Below are 21,385 nucleotides of genomic sequence, written 5' to 3' on the forward strand. Positions count from 1 at the left end.
TGCTCATCAATTTCCACAGTACAGCTTTATTTCTTAGAGAGTACACTGCTTGCCCTTCCTTTGTTAAGGAGGAAAGAGTTGAAGGCAGTGAAAGAAGCCTCTGTTTATTGAAGAAGAAGTAAATTTATTGGATTATTGACTACCTTTCCCTTATCTGGTCTCCCATGCTGAATCAGGGGCTATGTATACTCACACAAATTTGAATCTTCCCATGGGCAATTCTTCACACTGCTGCCCCTATGTGATAGCTCATAGCAAATCATATAGGTCTGATCTTTACTCTGTGACCTTGAACATAAGAATCAAGCTTTCACTTGCCTTAGACTTTCCTGGCTCCACTGTGTAGGTTGGAATTATCAACATGCATTATAGTTAGTAAAATAAATTTATATCTAAGAATACAAAAACCACTTGGGAATACAGTAGCGAATAAGTAAGCTGAAATATTTGGGGTGGTAAAATACATATGGTAAAATGCCCATCTAGTATATGCACAGTTGAGTGAGTGTTGACAACTGTATATGTTAATGTGCCAAATATCTCAATGAAGTTATAGACTACCAGCCCTAGGAAGTCCCCTGTGTCCCCTCCCCAGTTACTGGTCTTCTCTAGATGCCAACTTGTGTTTTGGCTCCTTTCTCATAGATTAGCTTATCCTGATCTTGCACTTCACAGGAATGTCATATTTGGTGTCTTGTTTCTTTCACTTAGTTAAAGTATTTGAAATGAATCCCAAGTGTTTCCTGAGCCAGCAGTTCACTTTTTGTTTGTTTGTTTGTAAAGAGGTTAGTATTTCATGTGGTTATACTGTGAATTTGTTTATTCCTTTTAGTGTGAATGGATGCTGGGTTGTTTTCCTCTCCATCTATGACAAATAAAAGGGCAATAGTTACAAAGAATGACTAGCAAAGTAAATTAACTTTCCTTCTCTAAGCTTTTGACATTTTTCTGTTCTGTATTTATATTTTCTAAAGAATGAAAGATCTGTGTCTTGAGAGATGGCCCAGTGGTGAAGAGCTTGGATTTTTCTTGCATGTGACATGAGTTCAGTTCCCAGAACTCAGATAGAAGGCGCATAACCACCTGTAACTCCACCCCAGGAGATCCAATACCCACCCTCTTTTGGCTGCTGCCAGCACCTACATGCACTAGGGTGTGAACACACACACACACACACACACACACACACACACACCACAAATAAATAAACACAATAAGTCTTTGAGAGTGAAAGATTGAAATGAATGCAACTCCTTTAAACCCTGTCAGTTTCTTTATTGAGCTGCTTTGCAAGTGCTCAAATACAGTGTCTCACACGGTGCCATCACATGGCTAGTTTATGAAGTACTGTTTTCAACATCCATGTTTATTGTTTTGAGTTAGTCCCATCTCTTTATTAGGTAACACTGTTCCCATATTTATTTATAACACCCCAGGATGAGAAGTTTCTTCCTCTTGATGCATGCAATATGTTTGTATTTTACAAGTTATTTTAAGAAGTTATAGCTATTACTGTGGAATAGTTAATTTAATAGAAATAAGAAACAAAGGCCTTGGAGAGAGATGAGCTACCTCAAGCACAAGCCAGATACAATTCTCCAATAGTGTTTCTGGGCTCGTATAGTTATTTGAGAAATATGTTGACTCTGAATTTTTATTCTGTATCTTTTCTGTATGTTTAAGCCAGGGATCTGCTAAAATTTGCTTTGCCATAAATATGGTAAAATACCAACTTTGCATAATTTGAGTAGACTATGTTGGGAACATCTATAATGACACCATTCAGAAAATGTTCTCTCAGTGTGATGTAGATAGAAGTTTCCCCTGATAAGGTTCACTGTCAGATCACAGATGAGAGGTTCTGCACTCTAGATGCCGTGCAGCATGTATATGTATGTATATGTATATGTATATGTATATGTATATGTATATGTGTTAAGGGGAACTGTCCCTCATGTGTGTCTGTGCTATGTGAGTGTATGTGTTTATATATGTGGTATGTGTTAGTATTTAGTCATTTGTACTGGCCTGGCCTGCCTTTGGGGTTCTGACAGGATACGCCCTCAGCTGCTGCCACTAAGAGCACAACCTGTGCCTATTCACTATGTTGTGTCCCTTTTAAGAGTTCCCTGCCTCCCATTCCAATCTCTCTCTTCTCTCTCTCTCTCTCTCCCTCCCACCCTCCCTCCCTCCCTCCCTCCCTCCCTCTCTCTCTCTCTCTCTCTCTCTCTGCCTCCCTTTTCTCTCTCCCGCTGCTCCTGGAGGCTGGTATTCCCCCTCCCCATTCCCTTTTTTGTGATCCCTTTACCTCAATAAAAACCCTCCACTTGAATTCTGCTGCATGGCATCTTTCTCTCTTATGCTGTTTTTTTATTACAACACTATGCATAAGTATACATGTGTGCTTCTGCATGCTGTGTATTCATATGCTATATACACATATATTTGTGTATGTATGCACCTATGTGTGCTTTGTTTATTTTTCTTCGAATGGATGTGCAGGATATGAAATGGATGTATTTTGTGTTTTTGTACATATGCATATTGTGTGTTGGTATGATTTTATGGTGGTATATGGGGTATATATATGTGTGTGTGAATGTATGTGGCATTTATGTGCATATGTAGGTATGTTTGTATTAGTTTTTGCACATGCTTCACACAACCATGTATGTGTCCAAGAGAAATGATGAAAACAGAATTGCAGGGATTTAAACAAGAATAAGTGTCTAGCTCTTTTATAAGATGCCATCTCTGGTTGCTGAATAACCCTTATCAGAAAGAAGGGGTCATTCACTCACAGAATGTTGAGTTCTTTTCTGATCTCCATAGAATGGTTATGTTCCTTTCCTTCTTATTTTTGTATCATTAACCCTTTCATAACTGTGCCTCAGTTGGTCTGGATATGTATATTGACACTATATGGTATATCAAAACTAATGATTTATTACGTCATTCTTAATGCATGTATTTTCGTGTAATCAAAGCATGAAAATTGCCTATGATGGTGCAATTTAGTAATCTCAGCTATGGAGGAGATTGAGGAAGGATGGCATAAATTCAAGGCCTGCCTGGACTACAGAATGAGGTCACAGTGAAAACCTGTTCAAAATAAAAAAATAATTAACAGGTTAAGGATGTAACTGTGGCAGATCACTTGCCTAGCAGAAAGAAGGAAGGAAGGAAAGGATATTAAGAGTTTAGTAACAGTTTATCAAGGCCTAATTATTCTCAAAAAGTCTGAAAATACAGTCATAACTCTTTCCTTTTTAGAAGGAATGGTTATTTTTTAAATAATTTTTCTTTCAAAAGAAAAAGACACATATGAAACTCGTTTCTCTTTAGACATGATCCTAAATAAGTTTCCAGAGTTATTATACTGTATCAGGTTACTCTCAAGTCAGCTCCATATCTCATGACTCTGGTTCAAACACAGCTGCTCGGATATTTTTGTCCAGTCCTCCCAATATCCACGATCTCGATGTTCACTTCCCTCCAGTCAGCTAGAGAGATGTGTCAGCAGCAACAGGTCAGAAACAAAGCTTAAATCTCTGCTTATGGCCCAGGATTTGAACTTATGACTCCAATGAACAGAAGGATTAGAAAAAAGGAAACTGAGCTGGGAAGACAGGCCAATGGTAAAGTACTTGCTTTGAAAGCCAGAGAACCTTAGCTCAGATCACCAGGACCCACATAAAACATCAGGTGTGGCAGGCACACTCATGCGATCCCACAGTTGAAAAATGGAAAGCAGAAGCTGGCAGATGCCTGGAAACTCACATACCAGCTTCCCTGGACTATGTAGAGAAGTTCCAAATCAATGGGAGACCCTGCTTCAAACGAAAGGTGGCAGAGGCCTGAGGAACAATACTTGAGATTTTTCTCTGACCCCTACATACATATGATGAGTACTTGTACTTCCACACACAGAACACACATGAATGCATGCATGTGTGCATGCACACACACACACGCATGCACACACACACACACACAAATATGCATATAATTCTCTTTTAAAAGACCATATTCATATGTGTTGAAGGAAACGGGTAGTATGGAATTGTATATGCCTATATACTTTCTTCTATCAAAGTTTTTTTTCAAGTCTTCAAGTCTACAAGACCAAAGTCAGGTATAGCAAGGACAGCAGGTGCTTGTCTTACCATCTGGCTTCTGGATTTGCTATGGCATGGTTTCATTGACTGTGGTATAATAGAACATTCTAACCTGCTGTGGCAGGTTTCTTCTATTTTAAGTTGCTGAATCATTAATTGCTTCTTATTGTTGGCTTAAAACATAAGCCATTTATTATCTGCCACAAATAAATAAGATAACCCTAAACTGACAGTCCCAACTTATGCTCCCTATTTATTTCTTATGCCAACATATAATTTTAAACAAGAAAATCACAGATTTGTTGGATGGTTCTGGTTTCCTAAATGTTCCAGAGTTTATCAAAAAGGTAGGACTGACCATTACAGAAATTAAAAGCAAAAAAATCACTATGTATTCACTATGTATTCTTTAACTTCCTTTTGCTTTTACAAAGTGTGCATGCACACGAGTGTGTGTGTGTGTGTGTGTATGTGTGTGTGTTATGTATGTGTAGAAGTTAGGGGACAAGAGGACAAATTCAGGTGTCAAACTTTCCTTTCCATCTTGTTCAAGACATAAAAGTTTGTTGTTTGCCATTTTTTATAATCATTCCCACATCTGCCTCCCATCTCATGGTAGGAGCACTGGGTTTACAGATGTGCACCATCACATGCAGATTTACATGGGTTGTGAGAATCAAACTCGGGTCTTCATGCTTAACAGTTACTTTCCAACAGAACCACCTCCTTAACCTTATAGTATTCTTTAACTTCTTACTCTAAGAAGTGACTTACTTACACTGTTAGAAGATTGTAGTTACTTCTCCCTCCTCTATTTTTATTATCTTTTATGTGTATGATGGATAACTAGTCTGGGAAAGGAAATTACTGTGGCATTACTTAATTAACCCTTATACCTTAGCCTTTTTATTAACAATGAGCTTGCTGCAAAGGAGGCAAAGGCTGGTGGGGGTTACTCAGAAAAGCTACGGTCACACCTTTCCTAGGACTTTCAGACTATCATATAAGGACCCAAATATAAACCAATCTCCTTAGTCAGACTTTCCTTCATACGCATCTGTGGCTTGTGGTTGGTCTTAAAGTCCCAAGGCACACCTGCTATATGAATGTGTCTCAGAATAAATTTCAGACATGATGGGTTTCAGAAGACTAAGCAAAGAAAAACAAGAGCTCTAGTTGTCATCAACGTAAGAATTCCTTATGTTTTGTCATTGTTGTAGGAAATAACTGATTAATTAAAACCTTGATCATGAATTTAAACCTAAATAAATACTTCTGAGTTTTAATAGGATAAACTTCAAAGATTAGAAAAAATCCCTATACCATCTCAAAGTTATGGTAATTTCCCAAGCATGGTTATAATCCCAAAACTGGCAAAACTGAGACAGAAAGGTTGAGAGTTGAAGCCACTCCTGGCTACATGGTAAGATACCATATGTAAATTATACTTTTATGTATATGGGTGTTTTGCATGTATGTATGTGTGACATTATATCCATATAGTGTCAGTGGAGGCCAAAAAAGGATGTTGGATCCTCTGGAACTGGAATTGTAGATGCTTCTTAGCCACCAAGTAGGTTCTAGGAACTGACCATGGATCCTTTACAAGAGCAACAAGAGCTCTTAACTCCTGAGCACCTCTCCAGGAATCTCTCCAGTTCTGTTTACAGCATCTGTTATTTCTCACAAGTGAAGCTCCCCAATTAGAAATAATGTTTACAACTCATAATGGCAACATGATGTGCTTCACTCTTTCCACTCATAGACTACTGTGGACCTTGGGAGGGCATTATGGGTACTTTAAAATAAGAGACCTTTCAGATTCAAGTGTGAACCAAATCTGTACTCTGTTGATTTTGTATACCTTTTATCATGTACCAAAGAGGAGAGTGGGCAAATCAATGACTTACAAATGGAAATTCTATCACAAATAAATACAACGTAGGACTCTACATCTATCTACTATGCTAAATCCCCACTAAGAGACTTCCATGAAGATTAGTAACTCACAGAGAGTCAAGTACCTTGGGGGGGGGATTTTTCCTTGTGATACATACATTCTGGGTTTATTCAGTGTCTAACTCTTCATTCAATGAATGTATTTTGAGTGTGCTTGATATTAAGTGTTGGAAATACAAAGATGAACATGGAGCTGTCTGTTGGGGAAGTCTTATGTCAAGAAAGCACTGTTGAGCCAATAGGAATCTAGATAGGTGGGACTAGGAGTCCAGGAGGACTCTGGGAAGGAGAAACATTAGAGAGTCGAGATGTAATACCATGGGGTAGGAAGCCCGGAACTATTCTCTGGTAAGAGACATACTTAGATTAACAATTATGGGGTAATTACTTAAGTCAAAGCTAGCCAGGAAGAAACAAGCAAGACCAACAGCTTCATAATTAATATAGCCTCCTGTGTGTTTATTTGGAACTGATGCGGCTCTAGAACCAGGCTGGCGGGAAGGCTTCTCTCAAGGAAAAATCTTCCCTTTACAGCTGTCCTAATTCTTGTTGAATTATTTCTTTGATTTTTACTGATAGTGGTTTGGAATCACACATTTTATTAGTTTCTTGCCTCACTGCCACAACAAAATACCTGATAAAAACTGATGTAAAAAAAAAAAAAAGGTAAGGGTTGGTTTTTGCTCACAGTTCCAGAGAATGCATTCCATCATGTCCAGGAAGGCACGGCAGCAGGAGCACAAGGCAGATGTCATCTTGTACCCATTCCTAAGAAGCAAAGAGAGATGAATAATGGTGTTTAGCTTACATTCTTCTTCTAATTAATTCTGAAACCCAGCCCTTAGAATGCTACTGTTTACATTTAAGGTGGGTCTTGCTACACTACCCTGGATAATTCCTCATAGTCATGTTCAAAGATTTGTTTCTATGGCAAGTCTAAGCCCTATCAGGTTGACAGTCAAGAATAACAATCACATATACACTAGGCATTCATTCATTCAGTCACTCATTTACAAGATTGTGTTCCATGGTTCTGAGGGCTGGCCATACTGGACTTGAGGTCTAGCTCAATCCAGGAGGGTCATCTTTACTAAATGCACCTGCGATGCCTATATATCCAATGCTCACATTTCCAAGGAATCTAAACCCAGGGTTTCAACTTAAGGATTTTGAGGGTGACATAGTCTACAACAATAGGGGAAAATACCCTAGATATGATTATTTTGTTGTGAATTCTGAACTTGCCTCCCACTGTACAATTTTGGTGAAATTTCCATTTTAGTCTATACAATCCAGTTTTCATGCTTATAAGAAAGACAGGGCACCAATATTTGCCACTGACGAGTCTTTCAGGTATATGTAAAATTTGATAGTTTATTTTTAATCTTAATTGTATCTTTGTATTTTCTTTAGAAAAATGGGAGAGGATTCAACATGGATTTCTTTTTACTTCCTCTGCATAAAGATAAACTGATAATTATATATTCACTAATTCTATCACCATGATAAGGAAATATATAGCCACACAATCATACTCATTTCCCCATAAAATGAAATGCAGTGGCCACATCGAGCTTCTTTACAACACATGCCATGCAGCAGGATGTCCTATTCTGCTCATGAAGTTTTATTGCGGTGATATTTTGTTTGTGGTCTAACTAATACTGCTTGCCTGAAGACCAGAGTACACAGCTAGTTAGCCATAGATGCTAGAGAGTGGTAGCACACACCTCTAATCCCAGCATGAGGGTGGCAAGGGCAGGAAGATTTCTGTGAGTTCAAAGCTACCCTTGGCTACACAAGCTTGATCTAGGCTAAAACAGAAGCAGAGTCAAGTAGTGGTGGCTCACACCTTTAATTCCAGCTCTAGGGAGATGGAGACAGGAGTGATATGGCTGAGTGGAGAGAGGAATATAAGATGGGAAGAAACAGAGCTCACTGAATTCAGTCTGAGGTTTCATAGAGACAGCATTAAGTCTGAAAATTTATAGAGACAGGATTGCTCCCTTTGGTCTGATGTGGTTCGCTCCTTTACTTCTCTGACCTTTCAGCATTTATCCAGATATCTGACTCCAAGTTTTTATTATTAACACCTATTAGAACATGCTACATTTTATCTTCTTTTAAATAGAATAAAATGAGATGTAATAAGATCAAAACAAAAATTAAATCATTGGAATAGGATAAAACAGATAGAAGGGGGTCCAAGAAAAGGCAAACAAAACAGATACTAACACAGAGACCCGCTTGTTTGCACTTAGGAATCCATAGAAACACTACACTGAGGTCATGATATATACGCAAGGGGCATAGTTTCTGAGTCCTCTTCTGAGAACTCTCTGAGCCCTGAGGGGAGGGAATTGATGAAGACCTTCCATTCTGGGCGTAAGTGTTACAATGTCTTTCATTCTCTGCATAATGTATGTCTGTGGGTCTATGTGTTTGTTCCTATCTGCTGCAGGAGGAGGCTTCTCTGATGATGGCTGAGCAAGGCACTGATCTATGAGTAGAGTAGAATGTCATTAAGAGTCATTTTATTTCTAGTTTTTTAAGAACAGTAATATTTTATTTTACCCTAGATCGCTAGACTATCCAATCTTAGGTTCTTGTCAACCAAGCAGGGTAGGGCATGGATTCAATCTTCAGTGGGTCTTACGTCAAATCAGATGTTGATTGGTTACTCTTACAAGCTTTGCACCACCATTGCACTAGCATATTTTCCAGGCAAGACAGCACTGTAGATCAAAAAGATTGTGACTGGGTTGATGTTTATGTTTCTCTTTTCACTGTGTGCAGAGTGCCTTCTTGTACCAAAGACATTATAACACAGGGATGAAGGCTCAATGTCGACACCAGCTCAACCCCATGTTCACAAAGTTGCATAGGTAACTTTAGCAATATGGTTTTACTATCTGTTGAGTGCTGCCTATTGTTGTAATTTAAGAAAAGCAACAAGGGAGAGAAAGATGCCATGAGACAGGGTTCAGGCAGAGGGGATTTTTATTAGGGAAAGGGATCGTAAAAAGGGGAAAGGGGAGGGAACAGACCAGTCTCTGGGAACAGGAACAGCAGGAGAGAGGAAATGGGCGAGAGAGAAGGCAGGAACACACAGACCGAGAAAGGAAGAGAGAGATAGGAGGAGGATGAGAGGTGGGCCCTTTTCAAAGGGAACATAGTGAGTATGCACAGGTGGTGCTCTTAATGGCTGCAGCTGAGGGTGTATCCTGTCAAAACCCCAAGGACAGGCCAGTACAGATGCCTGAATGCTAACACCTATAGTCTTGGCAATAGCCTGATTTGTTTGGGGTCCCTATATGACACCTTTGATTCTATGTGTATAAAGCGAAGAGAAATGTCTTATAATTTCTGAATAAGAAAAGAATAAAAGAGCTAAACAATGCACTCAAGTGTTCTTATGAACAGAATGCCATTCTCCTACCAGATATAAGCAGGTAAAAAAAACACGTTACTCCAAAGTTGGAATCCCAAGCTTTGCAGGAAATACAACCCATAAAACTTTGAGTGACTGAGCCCTCTCTACAGCCTGAAAAGACTCTGGCAAAACTGAGAGCTAGTAAGACTATGTGAATGATCTCCATGGGAATTAGCATACGTCACTCATTAGAGTCAGAACATGATATGGTATTTATTAGCGAATCAAAGTAGAAGGCACAAAGACTGAGACTAGAGTACAGTAGAAAGGAATATCTAATCTTCCTTAGGACATCACAAAAGCAATTCTTCTGTTCAGCTACAAGTATTTAAAGACCTGAAATGAAAACACCACATGATTCTGTTATACTGAAAGCTAAAGGCATCTGACAACTTTATACTACATCAGAACCACAAAGAACATGTAACCCAATTTCCTTTTTCTCAGAAGTGAACTTTCAGAGTAGTATATTGACATCATATTAATCTCAACTATTAACATTTTTGTAAGCCTAAGTCACACACTATAGCAGGCATCCATTGCTACATAAAAATTAACAAATAAACAACAGCAACAAAACTAGCTAATGAAAAAACAGTAGGATTGTGCTACTGAATAAGAATATTTTTAATGGCACAGGAAAGATGGATTTTTCTGCTAATGTTTTAATTGTAAGTTGTTTATTATAAGATAATTTACAAACATATTGCTGTCTTTTTAACTTAATGGACCAGATTTCTCCCAACAAGGACAGCAGTCATTTGAAATCAGCTTGGTGTTTTCCTTCTGTACCTTTTGTCTGTGGCTGCAACTTAATTTTTGTTAATCCAGAGCAATGACCTCAGAGACTATTTCAATCACCTGCTTTGTGGTGATAGCCTGATGGATATGATTGAACGTCAATGTCAATTTGTCAGTCATTTCATCCTGGCACTCTGCTAACTGGTGGTAGACTCCTTCAGGGAGTAGTAGATGATGTTGGTCAGACTGTACTCCTGGTAATTCTGTAACAAATCAGCATCAATGTCATTGTAAATGCTCATGCTCTTAGTAGTTGTAACAGTATTGAGAGAGAAGAAGGACTTCTTTTCTGTCTTACAGGAGATAATGGACTTAAACTGATTAAAAATGATAGAGCCTTCATCCAACTCATATCCAGAATTTAACAATTCAAGAGCAATAATTGACATATCTCCAAAAATAGGGTGTTTTCTTCCCATGTCTTTGAATGACACCAAAAACTTGTCAGAATGAGTCCTACAAAATATGCACCCAGTTTTTTCACCAGTTCCGACTAGTTTAACTTCTTTTTCCAATACTTTAAGGGTTGCCACCTCGTTTTTTCATCTGTTTAACTACTGAGGAATGAATAACACCACACAGTCCTCCATCTGAGGACTCACCACTAAGGGGATGTTTCTTCATGTCCTCTGATCCCTTCATATCAGCCTTCTCACATAAAGTCAAGAAGCCTGCTCCCACTCAGACAGGGCACACATACAGCTGTCACTATCTTCTAAACTTGTCAATTTCTAGATGTTTTTGGTTGGTTTCAGTCTCCTGAAAATGTCTCAAAATTAGCACGTTTCAAACTTGAGTTCATTGTTGCTGCACAGTGTAGACCCACAGCCAGGCAACTCTCCCCACAAGAAATTGGTGGAATCTTGAAGGACAGGCAGGGTTCAGTTGGGACAATGCAAATGTTGGAGTTACTCAATCTTCTAGCACCAGAATCATCCGGGAGGCAAAGATTTCTTCACTACTGTGTCTGTCACCTGATCTGGGGAGGTTCCAGGCTGGTTTGAGCTGGGTTAATGAATGAGACTACTTAGCTATGGTTTTTGTATGTAACTTGGACTTCCTCATGATATAGTGGCCTTGCACTATTGGGCAGGTGGATTTCCCATATCCCTTGTCATTAATTTTTAATCATTTTTTTCCTTTTGCTTGATTGGGTTTAGAAATACCTAAGGGATTTGAAAATTGCACTTCTGGATGTGTCTATGAGGACATTTATTTTCTAGAATGATTAAATGATGAGAATCCTGTCTTTACCAACACTTTCATCCATTGATGGATTCAAAGTTTTATGAGAGCATGGATTGGGTTGCTAGGGTATGCCTATAAGGGTCCATCTGCCCCTGACCCCTTCCTGTTATTACTCTTTGCCTTGTGGCTGCCATGAGGTCCTCATTCTATCCTCAGTGGATGACTGAAGAGAATATTAAGATAGTTTCACTTTTCTAGGATAATGGCCTCCAGTTATTCTTCACTCTGACTTAATGTTTCCACAGCACTTGAATAGGTTTTGTTGTTGTTGTTGTTTGTCTGTTTGTTTGTTTCTTTTGAAATGTAGTACCTGAGCCTTATAGTAAGCAGGGTCAGGAGTTGTTAGAAAAATCGATTAGTAAAATCATATTCACCTCTTCTAATTACTAAGAAAGTATTTTCTAGAAAGTCCCATTTCAGTCTCAAAGTACATACCAAACAGGCAAGTTTCATTCTGTACCCATGTGTGCTTCAACAAAAGCCAAATAAGCTCTCCTCTCCAGAGATTCTCCAAGAACTACTGAGCATCCTGAAACCCAAATAAGCTCTCCTCTCCAGAGATTCTCCAAGAACTACTGAGCATCCTGAAACCCAAATAAGCTCTCCTCTCCAGAGATTCTCCAAGAACTACTGAGCATCCTGAAACTTCCTGACATTTGGGTTTCTTTCCCTAGTCCTACTTTACTACTTCCATTTTTCACCTTAGGTAGTAAACATTGTTTTCCTCTTTTACTGCAGAAAATAACTTTTCAGTTTTCTATGATAAATTTCAATAAGAATTTGGTAACCAAGCAAAACACATTTATACCACACACCAGGCCCCAATAATTCCAAGCTGAGAGAGAGCAAAGTAAGTTATGAGCCATAGAAAACAATCCTTTGAAATAGTAGCTTTTTCCAGAATTCTCTTTCAGAATAAAAACTTCAACTTTGTTCAAAAATGTTTGAATTCATTTTAAAATAAAAGGTACATTTTCCAAGATGGTGTCATGGTTTGAAGTAGAGAAGCTGGATACATGTTATCTGCTCAGTTGCAATTCTCATTACTGTCAGATAAATTAAATTAACATTTTATAAGGAAAAGAGAGATTTGGAAAAAATATCAAAGTGATGAAACTTCTTTTGACTTGTAAATTAGATAGCCTTCGTTTTAAAATTATTTAAAGCTTGAAGGCTGTATTAAAGTCAACATATATGTAATTGTTTTCCATTTTTATTTCATTTAAATGAGTTTTTACTGTATTTGAATGATGGAAGCAATAATATGACAGAGATGCAGGGAGATAGAAATATATACATATTAGAGAGGAATATATTTTCCTGAAGCAAGGAGACTTGTTATTATTTATGCGTTTTCAATGGCTCTAAATATCTTTGTAGATTTAACTCTGAAAAACGTTCTGTGCTATGAGGAAATATCCACAGTTGGTCGGTGCTCCTCTTAGCAAGTGCAGTATCTTCCCACAGCTCCTAAGTGCCAAGACAAGGTGGTTCAAGGAGTAAGAGAAACTCATTCCAGTGTTTGCATTCCCCATTGTCACCTTCTCCAATATAACTTCACCTTCTTCCTGCTGAATGGTACAAGCTTTCGATACATTTAAGCCACAACCTCCCTCTTCTGTCGTGTATATACCTAAGCAAACCTGACTTAAGTAATAAATTCATTGAAGTTTTGAAATCATCGTTGTTTGTATTTACAAAAATAATTGCTGTCAGTTGCCAGACCACTGTACCAGTGCTGTCATCAACTTTGGACAGAGCATTCTTCCTGTAGTAAATTTGGTTAATGCAGAGAGATACTCATGGCTGTTCAAAATTCTGAGAATAAATGGCTGTTGAGTGCTGGTCACTAAATAAGACATCTGTGTTACCCATTCTAAGGCCCTGGGAAGGAGCACCACAAAAATAAGACATAGCAAAACCAGCAGAGACAGCTGATCCAAACAGGGGAGAGCTCTTGGACACCAGACCGACAGCTGGGAGGCCAGCATGGGACCAATCCAGACCCCCTGAATGTGAGAGTCAATGAGGAGACCTGGGCTACCTATGGGGTCCTGAGCAGTGGATCAGTGTTTATCCCTCGAATACTAACAGACATCGTGTGTCCATAACACAAAGAGGGTTGCACTCTCTGCCTGGACTCTTAGGGGAGTGCCTGGACCCTACCCTGAGTGAATTGATAGACTCTAGATATCCCCTATGCTGAAGGAATTGGCAATAGGGTGGGAGGATGGGGGGGATGATGGGGGGGGTGCGGGAGGAGGGGAGGGAGAGGGAACTGGGATTGACATGTAAAACAAGCTATTTAAAATTAAAATAAAAAAGAGGTAGAAAGAGATGGAGGATATGGTGGAGTTTTGCAAAATGCTGTGCTCTAGATATGATGTGGTCAATACAATTATGAATACACAGCTGCTGTGGCTACCTGTGTACAACATCCACACATACACAACACATGAAAGGAGAAAAAGGAATATTTGGCAAAAAGAAGGAGATTGGCAGGAGTAGAAGAGAGAATAAGGGTGAATACTTTCATAATGCAGTATACACACATGAAATTGTCAGAAATTAAATTAAAAAGGCAGTTGTAAAAATTAATTAAATTATTCATGATCAACGTGCACAACTGAATGCTACTATAGTCACAGTGACAGTTAAGCCTTTGCATTGATCATTGCAAACAGATACAGCAAATTGTGATTTGTATCAGTTCTTTCGTAGGAAATTAGAATCCACACATACATACAGGAAAAAAGATTCATATACATATGTAAATGTGAGAATAATAAGACTGTCATTAAAATTATTTGCAGACCCATCACCTAGCTAGGTAACTCCTATCTGCCTATTGGTATATGTTCCATTTAGTTTGTTTTGGCAATGGTAATTGGAATAACATCCTATTTTACATTGTTTCATAACTTACATTTTCTTCTTATATAAAAAATCCTTCCTCATTTTCCAGTGGCTGTTCGGCATGTCCTTGTATTGAAGTAGTCTGATTTATTTAACCGATGTACCCTTTCCAAATATTTACATGAGCCTTAGTCATCTTTGTTGTTTTCTGTGACCTAAAAATCTCTAATAAACATTTCAGAAGCCATATTCTCTCATACAATAATGGTCTGATCACTGTGTTTATTCTGTTATTCTAAGTTTAAAAAGTCAGAACAGACATTGAAGAACCACAGTTTTAGGGATATTTCCATATGACAAGAGCATAAGACATTATGAAAGGCTATGAGGATTGAATACTGAGTGTTTGTTAGTTTTACTGGCATAAAGGCTACCCCAGCATCCCTGAAAAACACATTGAGTACTGAAACCAATCTATTCCAACAACTCATATGGCCAGGCTTGGCAGGAAGAATACATCTTTGGAAGAAACTACAACTGGGAAATACAGTGATCTCAGGAGGCTATGCAGAAGCTGAGTTCCCGTCTGCCTTCTTTGGCAATAAAATCAAATTCTAGCTGCCGCCATCATTAACTCACACCTGATATGTCTTCTACGTCCAGTCCTCTGTGAACATCTGTCCAATTGTTCCTTTTTACACACTTGCGGATGTTATGTAATCTGTGAGTATATACCCATATGTTTCGTATTTTAAATGTAAATTTCATAATTGGGTCAAAAATTCTTCAATCTTTCTGAACCAAAAAAACCCACATTTATCTGATTAACATAATCACAAAATTATGTTCCGTTTGCAGAAACATTCATGGATACACTCAAATGAATTTGGTTTCTTTTTCTTCTGTTGATGGTATCTTTCTAATGAAGAATGTTCAAGGAAGCAAAAAGCAGAATTGGCAAATGCACATTAATTATATTATCCCACCAGAAACCGAGTGTATTCTAGAGATGCTCTGAGGCTCTCAGGCTTCAGACACCAGCACCTGCAGACCATCATTCTCTGGACCATGTCTACTTTCTGCTTCTCTTGATACAATAGTGGTTTCATATTATGGTTGGCTGTATTTCACAGTTGGCAAAACCCTACAACATAGAAAGGTCTCTCAACTGTCATTAACTTGAAAACCTGCAAACTTGAAATTTACTAACTCACTGAGGTCCAGGCCCACCCTCCCACCCATGAACCCTGAGTGTGATTGTCAGTAAAACTGTGGATACTTGGGACAACAGAACAATTTTGAACACAAACTTTTAAAAGTATATCTTGCTTCCTTGTTTCTGTCTTCTTGTTTTATTTTTTAATTCAGAGGGGTGGGGGAAGCCCACAAAACACAAGAATGATGTTTTCTTTGGATGAAGAAAACATAACTGATTAGAAGTTGGCATGCACTGTGGCATAGCTTTAAAACTGGGCTATGGCTGCAGCTTCTTAAGAGAAAACTGTATTTCCAAATAAAGTATTCATTATCATTAAAATGCATAAATGTATGTATCTGTGCCAATACCAAAATCCAGATTAATTGTAAAGTAAGTTGATTTAGGCCTGCAACAAGCTGGGAAGAGAGCTCAGCTGGTGAAGTACCTGCCATACAAGCACAGGGAGCTGTATTTGATCCCCAGAGCCCATGTTAAAAAGCCAAGCATGGTGACACCAGCCTGAGAATGCAAGCTCTGAGAACACACACACAGGCAGAACCTGGGTGTCATTGACCAGCCAGCTTATTTGGTGAGTTCCAGGGCAGTAGGAGACCTTGCCTCAAAAACCGACATGGACAGCATTTTGAGGAACTACATATGAGGTTGATCTCTGGTCCCCACATACACTCACACATGCATACACATTCACACTCCTGCACACATATGTGTTAACATGTGTATTAACACACACACACACACATACACACACAGTAGTTTTTCTGTAGGTTTCACCTTTCCTTTCAATCATTTATCCCTGTTTTTTATAGTCTTCCTTATTATTACATAAAGTTTCCAGTTTTAGGAGTACCCTCAAGCAACAGCCAGGAAAATAGCCAAGTTAAGAACAGTGGGGTGGTGTCTTTTTTTAAATTCTTATTTTTAAATTTAAATTAGAAAAAAGGTTGCTTCACATGGCAGTTCCAGCTCCTTCTCCCTCCCCTCCTCCCACGCCCTGCCACCCCCAGACTCCCCCCATCCCCACTCTGTTCCCCAGGGCAGGTGGCCCTCCATGGGGGATATCCAGAGTCTGTCATTTTGTTCAGGGCAGGGCCTAGCCCTTCCCCCAAGAGTTCAGGCTGACAGAACATCATTGTGGGATGGGCACCCAAAGTACATTTGTATGCTAGGGATAAATACTGATCAACTACCCAAGGACCTATATTCTCACTGACAACCACATTCAGGGGGGCTGTATCAGTCCCATGCTGGACTCCCAGACATCAGTCTGGGGTTCAAGAACTCCCCCTTGTTCAGAGCATCTGTTTCTGTGGGTTAAACAAGCCTAGTTTTGACCTCTTTGTTCATCAGTCCTCCCTCTGTCACTGGGTTCCAGGAGTTCAGCTCAGTGTTTAGCTGTGGGTGTCTGCCTCTGCTTCCATCAGTCATTGGTTGAAGGTTCTGTTTCCCACACTCTTTGGCAGTGGGATTGTAGGCAGGCACTCCCCTGATCAATATCTAAAATCCATATATGAGTGAATACATACCATGTTTGTCTTTTTGTGACTGGATTATCTCACTCAAGATGGTTTCTTCTAGTGCTGTCCATTTGCCTGCAAATTTCAAGATTCCATTGCTTTTTCTCTGCTGAATAGTACTCCATTGTATAAATGTATCGCATTTTCTCTATCCACTCTTCAGTGGAGGGGCATCTAATGCTACTATGAATACAGTGGAACAGACATACTTGTTGTATGAATATGCATCTTTTGGATATATGCCTAAGAGTGGAATTTCTGGGTCTTTTGCTAAATTGATTCCCATTTTCCTGTGGAATCTCCATACTGATTTGCAAAGTGACTGTATGAGTTTGCACTCCCACCAGCAGTGGAGGAGTGTTGCCCTTTCTCCACATCCTCTCCAGATTAACTGTCATTGGTGTCTTTGATTTTAGCTATTCTGACAGGAATAAGATGGTATCTCAGAGTTGTTTTGATTTCCATTTCCCTGATGGCTAGGGATATTGAGCACCTTCTCAGCCATTTTAGACTCTTCTATTGAGAATTCTCTATTTAGTTCTGTAGCTCACTTTTTAATTGGATCCTTTGCTGTTTTGGAGATTTGCTTCTTGAGTTCTTTGTAAATTTTGGAGATCAGCCCTTTGTCAGATGTGGGGTTGGTAAATAACTTTTCCCATTCTGTGGTCTGCCTTTTTGTCTTGTTGACTGTGTCTTTTGCCTTACAGAAACTTCTCAGTTTCAGGAGGTCCCATGTATTAATTGTTGACCTCAGTGTCTGTGCTACTGGTGTTATGTTCAGGAAGCTTTCTCCTGTACCAATTCGTTCAAGGGTACTTCCACTTTCTCCTCTAAGAGATTCAGTGTGGCTGGATTGATGTTGAGGTCTTTGATCCATTCGGACTTAAGTTTTGTGCATGGCGATAGACATGGATTCACATTCTTCCACAAGCCAGCATCCAGTTCTGCCAGTACCATTTGTTGAAGATGCTTTCTTTTTATCGTCGTATAATTTTAGCTTCTTTGTCGAATATCAGGTGTTCATACATGTATGGGTTAATATCTATATCTTTAAGAAACAGCTTGTGGAGTTGGAGAGACAACTCAGTGGTTTAAGAGCCCTGGGGCTCTTCCAGAGATCCTGGGTTCATTTCCCAGCATTCACATGGCATCTCAAAAAGGGATGTAATTGTAGTCCCATGGATCTGATGATCTTCTCTGATATTCAGGCATACATGCATATTGCTAGATTTTCTTGTCCTGCCAAGACCCAGTGCTTCAGGCCCAAATGAATACACAGAGATGCTTCTATTATTCATCTCACTGGATTCTGGAAAAGCTTTTGACAAAATACAACACCCCTTCATGATAAAGGTCCTGGAGAGATCAGGGATAACAGGAACATACCTGAATATAATAAAAGCAATATACAGTAAACCAACAGCTAACATCAAACTAAATGGAGAGAAACTCAATGAAATTCCTCTAAAATCAGGAACAAGACAAGGCTGTCCACTCTCTCCATAGTTCTTCAATATTGTACTTGAAGTTCTATCTAGAGAAATAAGACAAAAAAGGAGATCAAGGGGATACATATTGGAAAGGACAAAGTCAAACTTTCACTATTTGCAGATGATATGATAGTTTACATAAGCAACCCGAAAAACGCTACAAGAGAACTCCTACAGCTGATAAACACCTTCAACAAATTGGCAGGATACAAGGTTATTCAGAAAAATCAGTAACCCTATTGTATATGGATGATAAATGGGCTGAGAAAGAAATCAGAAACATCACTCTTTACAATAGCCACAAACAACATTAAATATCTGGGGATAATGCTAAGCAAACAAGTGAAAGACCTATATAGCAAGAACTTGGAGTCTTTAAAGAAAGAAATTAAAGAAGATACCAAAAAAATGAAAGGATCTCCTATGCTCTTGGATTGATAGGATCAACATAGTAAAAATGGTAATCTTGCCAAAAGCAATCTACAGATTCAATGCAATCCCCATCAAAATACTGGGACAACTCTTCAGAGACTTTGAAAAAACATAATCAATCTTATATGGAAAAACAAAAGACCCAGGATAGCCAAAACTCCTCCACTTCTGGTGGGAGTATCAACCCATACACCCACTTTGGAAATCAGCATGGAGATTCCTCAGGAAAACGGGAATCAGTCTACCACAAGACCCAGAAATTCCACTCTTAGGCATATATCCAAAAGATGCACATTCATACAACAAAGATATCTGTTCCACTATGTTCACAGCAGCATTATTTTTAATAGCCAGAACCTGGAAGCAACCTAGATGCCCCTCAACTGAAGAGTGGATAGAGAAAATGTGATACATTTACACAATGGAGTACTATTCAGCAGAGTAAAAGCAATGGAATCTTGAAATTTGCAGGCAAATAGACAGCACTAGAAGAAACCATCCTGAGTGAGATAACCCCAAATGACAAACATGGTATGTACTCACTCATATATGGATTTTAGACATTGATCAGGGGAGTGCCTGCCTACAATCCCACTGCCAGAGAGTCTGGGAAACAGGAAAAAGCCTAAGAGAGGTATGCTAGGTGCCCCAGAGAAGGGGAATGAGGCAAGATCTCCTGAGCAGATTGGGAGCAGGGGGGAGGGGAGTGGGAGCTGGGAAAAAGAGAAGGGGAGAAGAGGAGGAGAGAGAAGGTCCTGGGGGAGCAAGAATGTTAAGTTGGGGAAAGAATAGGGGAAAACAAGATGAGAAATACCATAATAGAGGGAGTCATTATAGGTTTGAGGAGATCCGGCACCAGTGAGTTCTCTAGCGATCTACAAGGATGACACCAACTGGCAAACTAAGCAATAGTAGAGAGACTAACTTAAATGCCTATCCCTAATACTGAGATTGAAGACTACCTTATATGCCATCCTAGAACCTTCATCCAGTGACTGATGGAAGCAGAGGCAAACACCCACAGCTAAACACTGAATTAAACCCCTGGAACACAGTGACAGAGAGGGAGGATTAATGACCAAAGGGGTAAAGAATGGGCGGGTGAAACCAACAGAAACAGCTGACCTGAACAAGGGGGAGCTCTTGGACCCCAGATCGACAGCTGGGAGGCCAGCATGGGACTGATCGGGACCCCCTGAATGTGGGTGTCAGTGAAGAGGCCTGGAAAATTTATGGGGCCCTGGACAGTAGATCAGTATTTATCCCTGGCATACAAATGAACTTTGTGTGTCCATACCACAAAGAGGGATGCTCTCTCAGCATGGACTCTTTGGGGGAGGGCCTAGGTTCTGCCCTGAATGAAATGACAGACTCTGAATATCGCCTATGGCGAAGGGAGTGAGGATGGGGTGGGAGGCTGAGGATGCTGGGGGCAGGTGCAGGAGGAGGGGAGGGAGAGGGAGCTGGGATTGACATGTGTAGCAAGATTGTTTCTATTTTAAAAATATAATAAATAATAAGTTATTAAGCTATTGGCTGATGACTAGGGCTTCTTACTGGCTATCTCTCTCTTAATTATTAACCCACAACTACTAATCTATGTGTTTCTACATGGCCTTATCTTACCAGAGAATGACTGGTACATCCTATCCTCCTGGGGTTCTCTGCCTACTTTCCCCAGAATTCTCCGCATCTCCTAGCCCTGCCTATCTTCCTACCTCTATCAGGCAAACAGTGTTTTATTTATCAACCAATAAGAGAAACATACATAAGAAGGACTTCCCTCATCACATGTAGACAAAACGCCCATATAAATAAATACATAAACAAACAATCTTAAGAAGGTAGGAAGGGAGGGAGGGAGGGAGAGAGGAAGGGAGGGAAGGAGGTAAGGAGGGAGAGAGGGAGGAAGGGATTAAGGGAGGGAGGAAGGGAGGGAGGGAGGAAAGGCAATCCAGCAAAGCAGCCAAGAATGCCTAAAACAGATTGGGCTCCTTGGAGACACTTCTAACCCTATTCTGGATGAGATGAGGTGGCTATGGACTGTGGAGGGCAGGTGGATGCAGAGCACGATAGATGTGAACATTCCCATTCCCAGGCACCTGTCTTGAAGAATGATGACTTCTAATGATTTTTGAACTTGAAGTCATCTCAATCACCACCAACAGAAGCCTATGAGCATGTCTGTGGGGATTTTCTAGACAGGATCAGTTGAGGTGTGAAGACTCTAAAAGTGGGTGTCACTGTTTCATTGGCTGGAGCCATAGGCTGAATAAAAAGGACAATGTAATCTGAGCATGATAATTCCTCCTTTT

General features: G+C 39.6%; 1 pseudogene; it reads right to left on the minus strand.

The window, feature by feature from the left end:
• Window positions 1–10,332: 10,332 nt before the first annotated feature.
• LOC121143726 lies at window positions 10,333–20,763 on the minus strand (annotated as a pseudogene).
• Window positions 20,764–21,385: the final 622 nt, after the last annotated feature.

This window comes from Mesocricetus auratus, unplaced genomic scaffold (assembly GCF_017639785.1).
Source record: "Mesocricetus auratus isolate SY011 unplaced genomic scaffold, BCM_Maur_2.0 Super-Scaffold_100013, whole genome shotgun sequence".
In the NCBI taxonomy this organism is placed as follows: domain Eukaryota; kingdom Metazoa; phylum Chordata; class Mammalia; order Rodentia; family Cricetidae; genus Mesocricetus; species Mesocricetus auratus.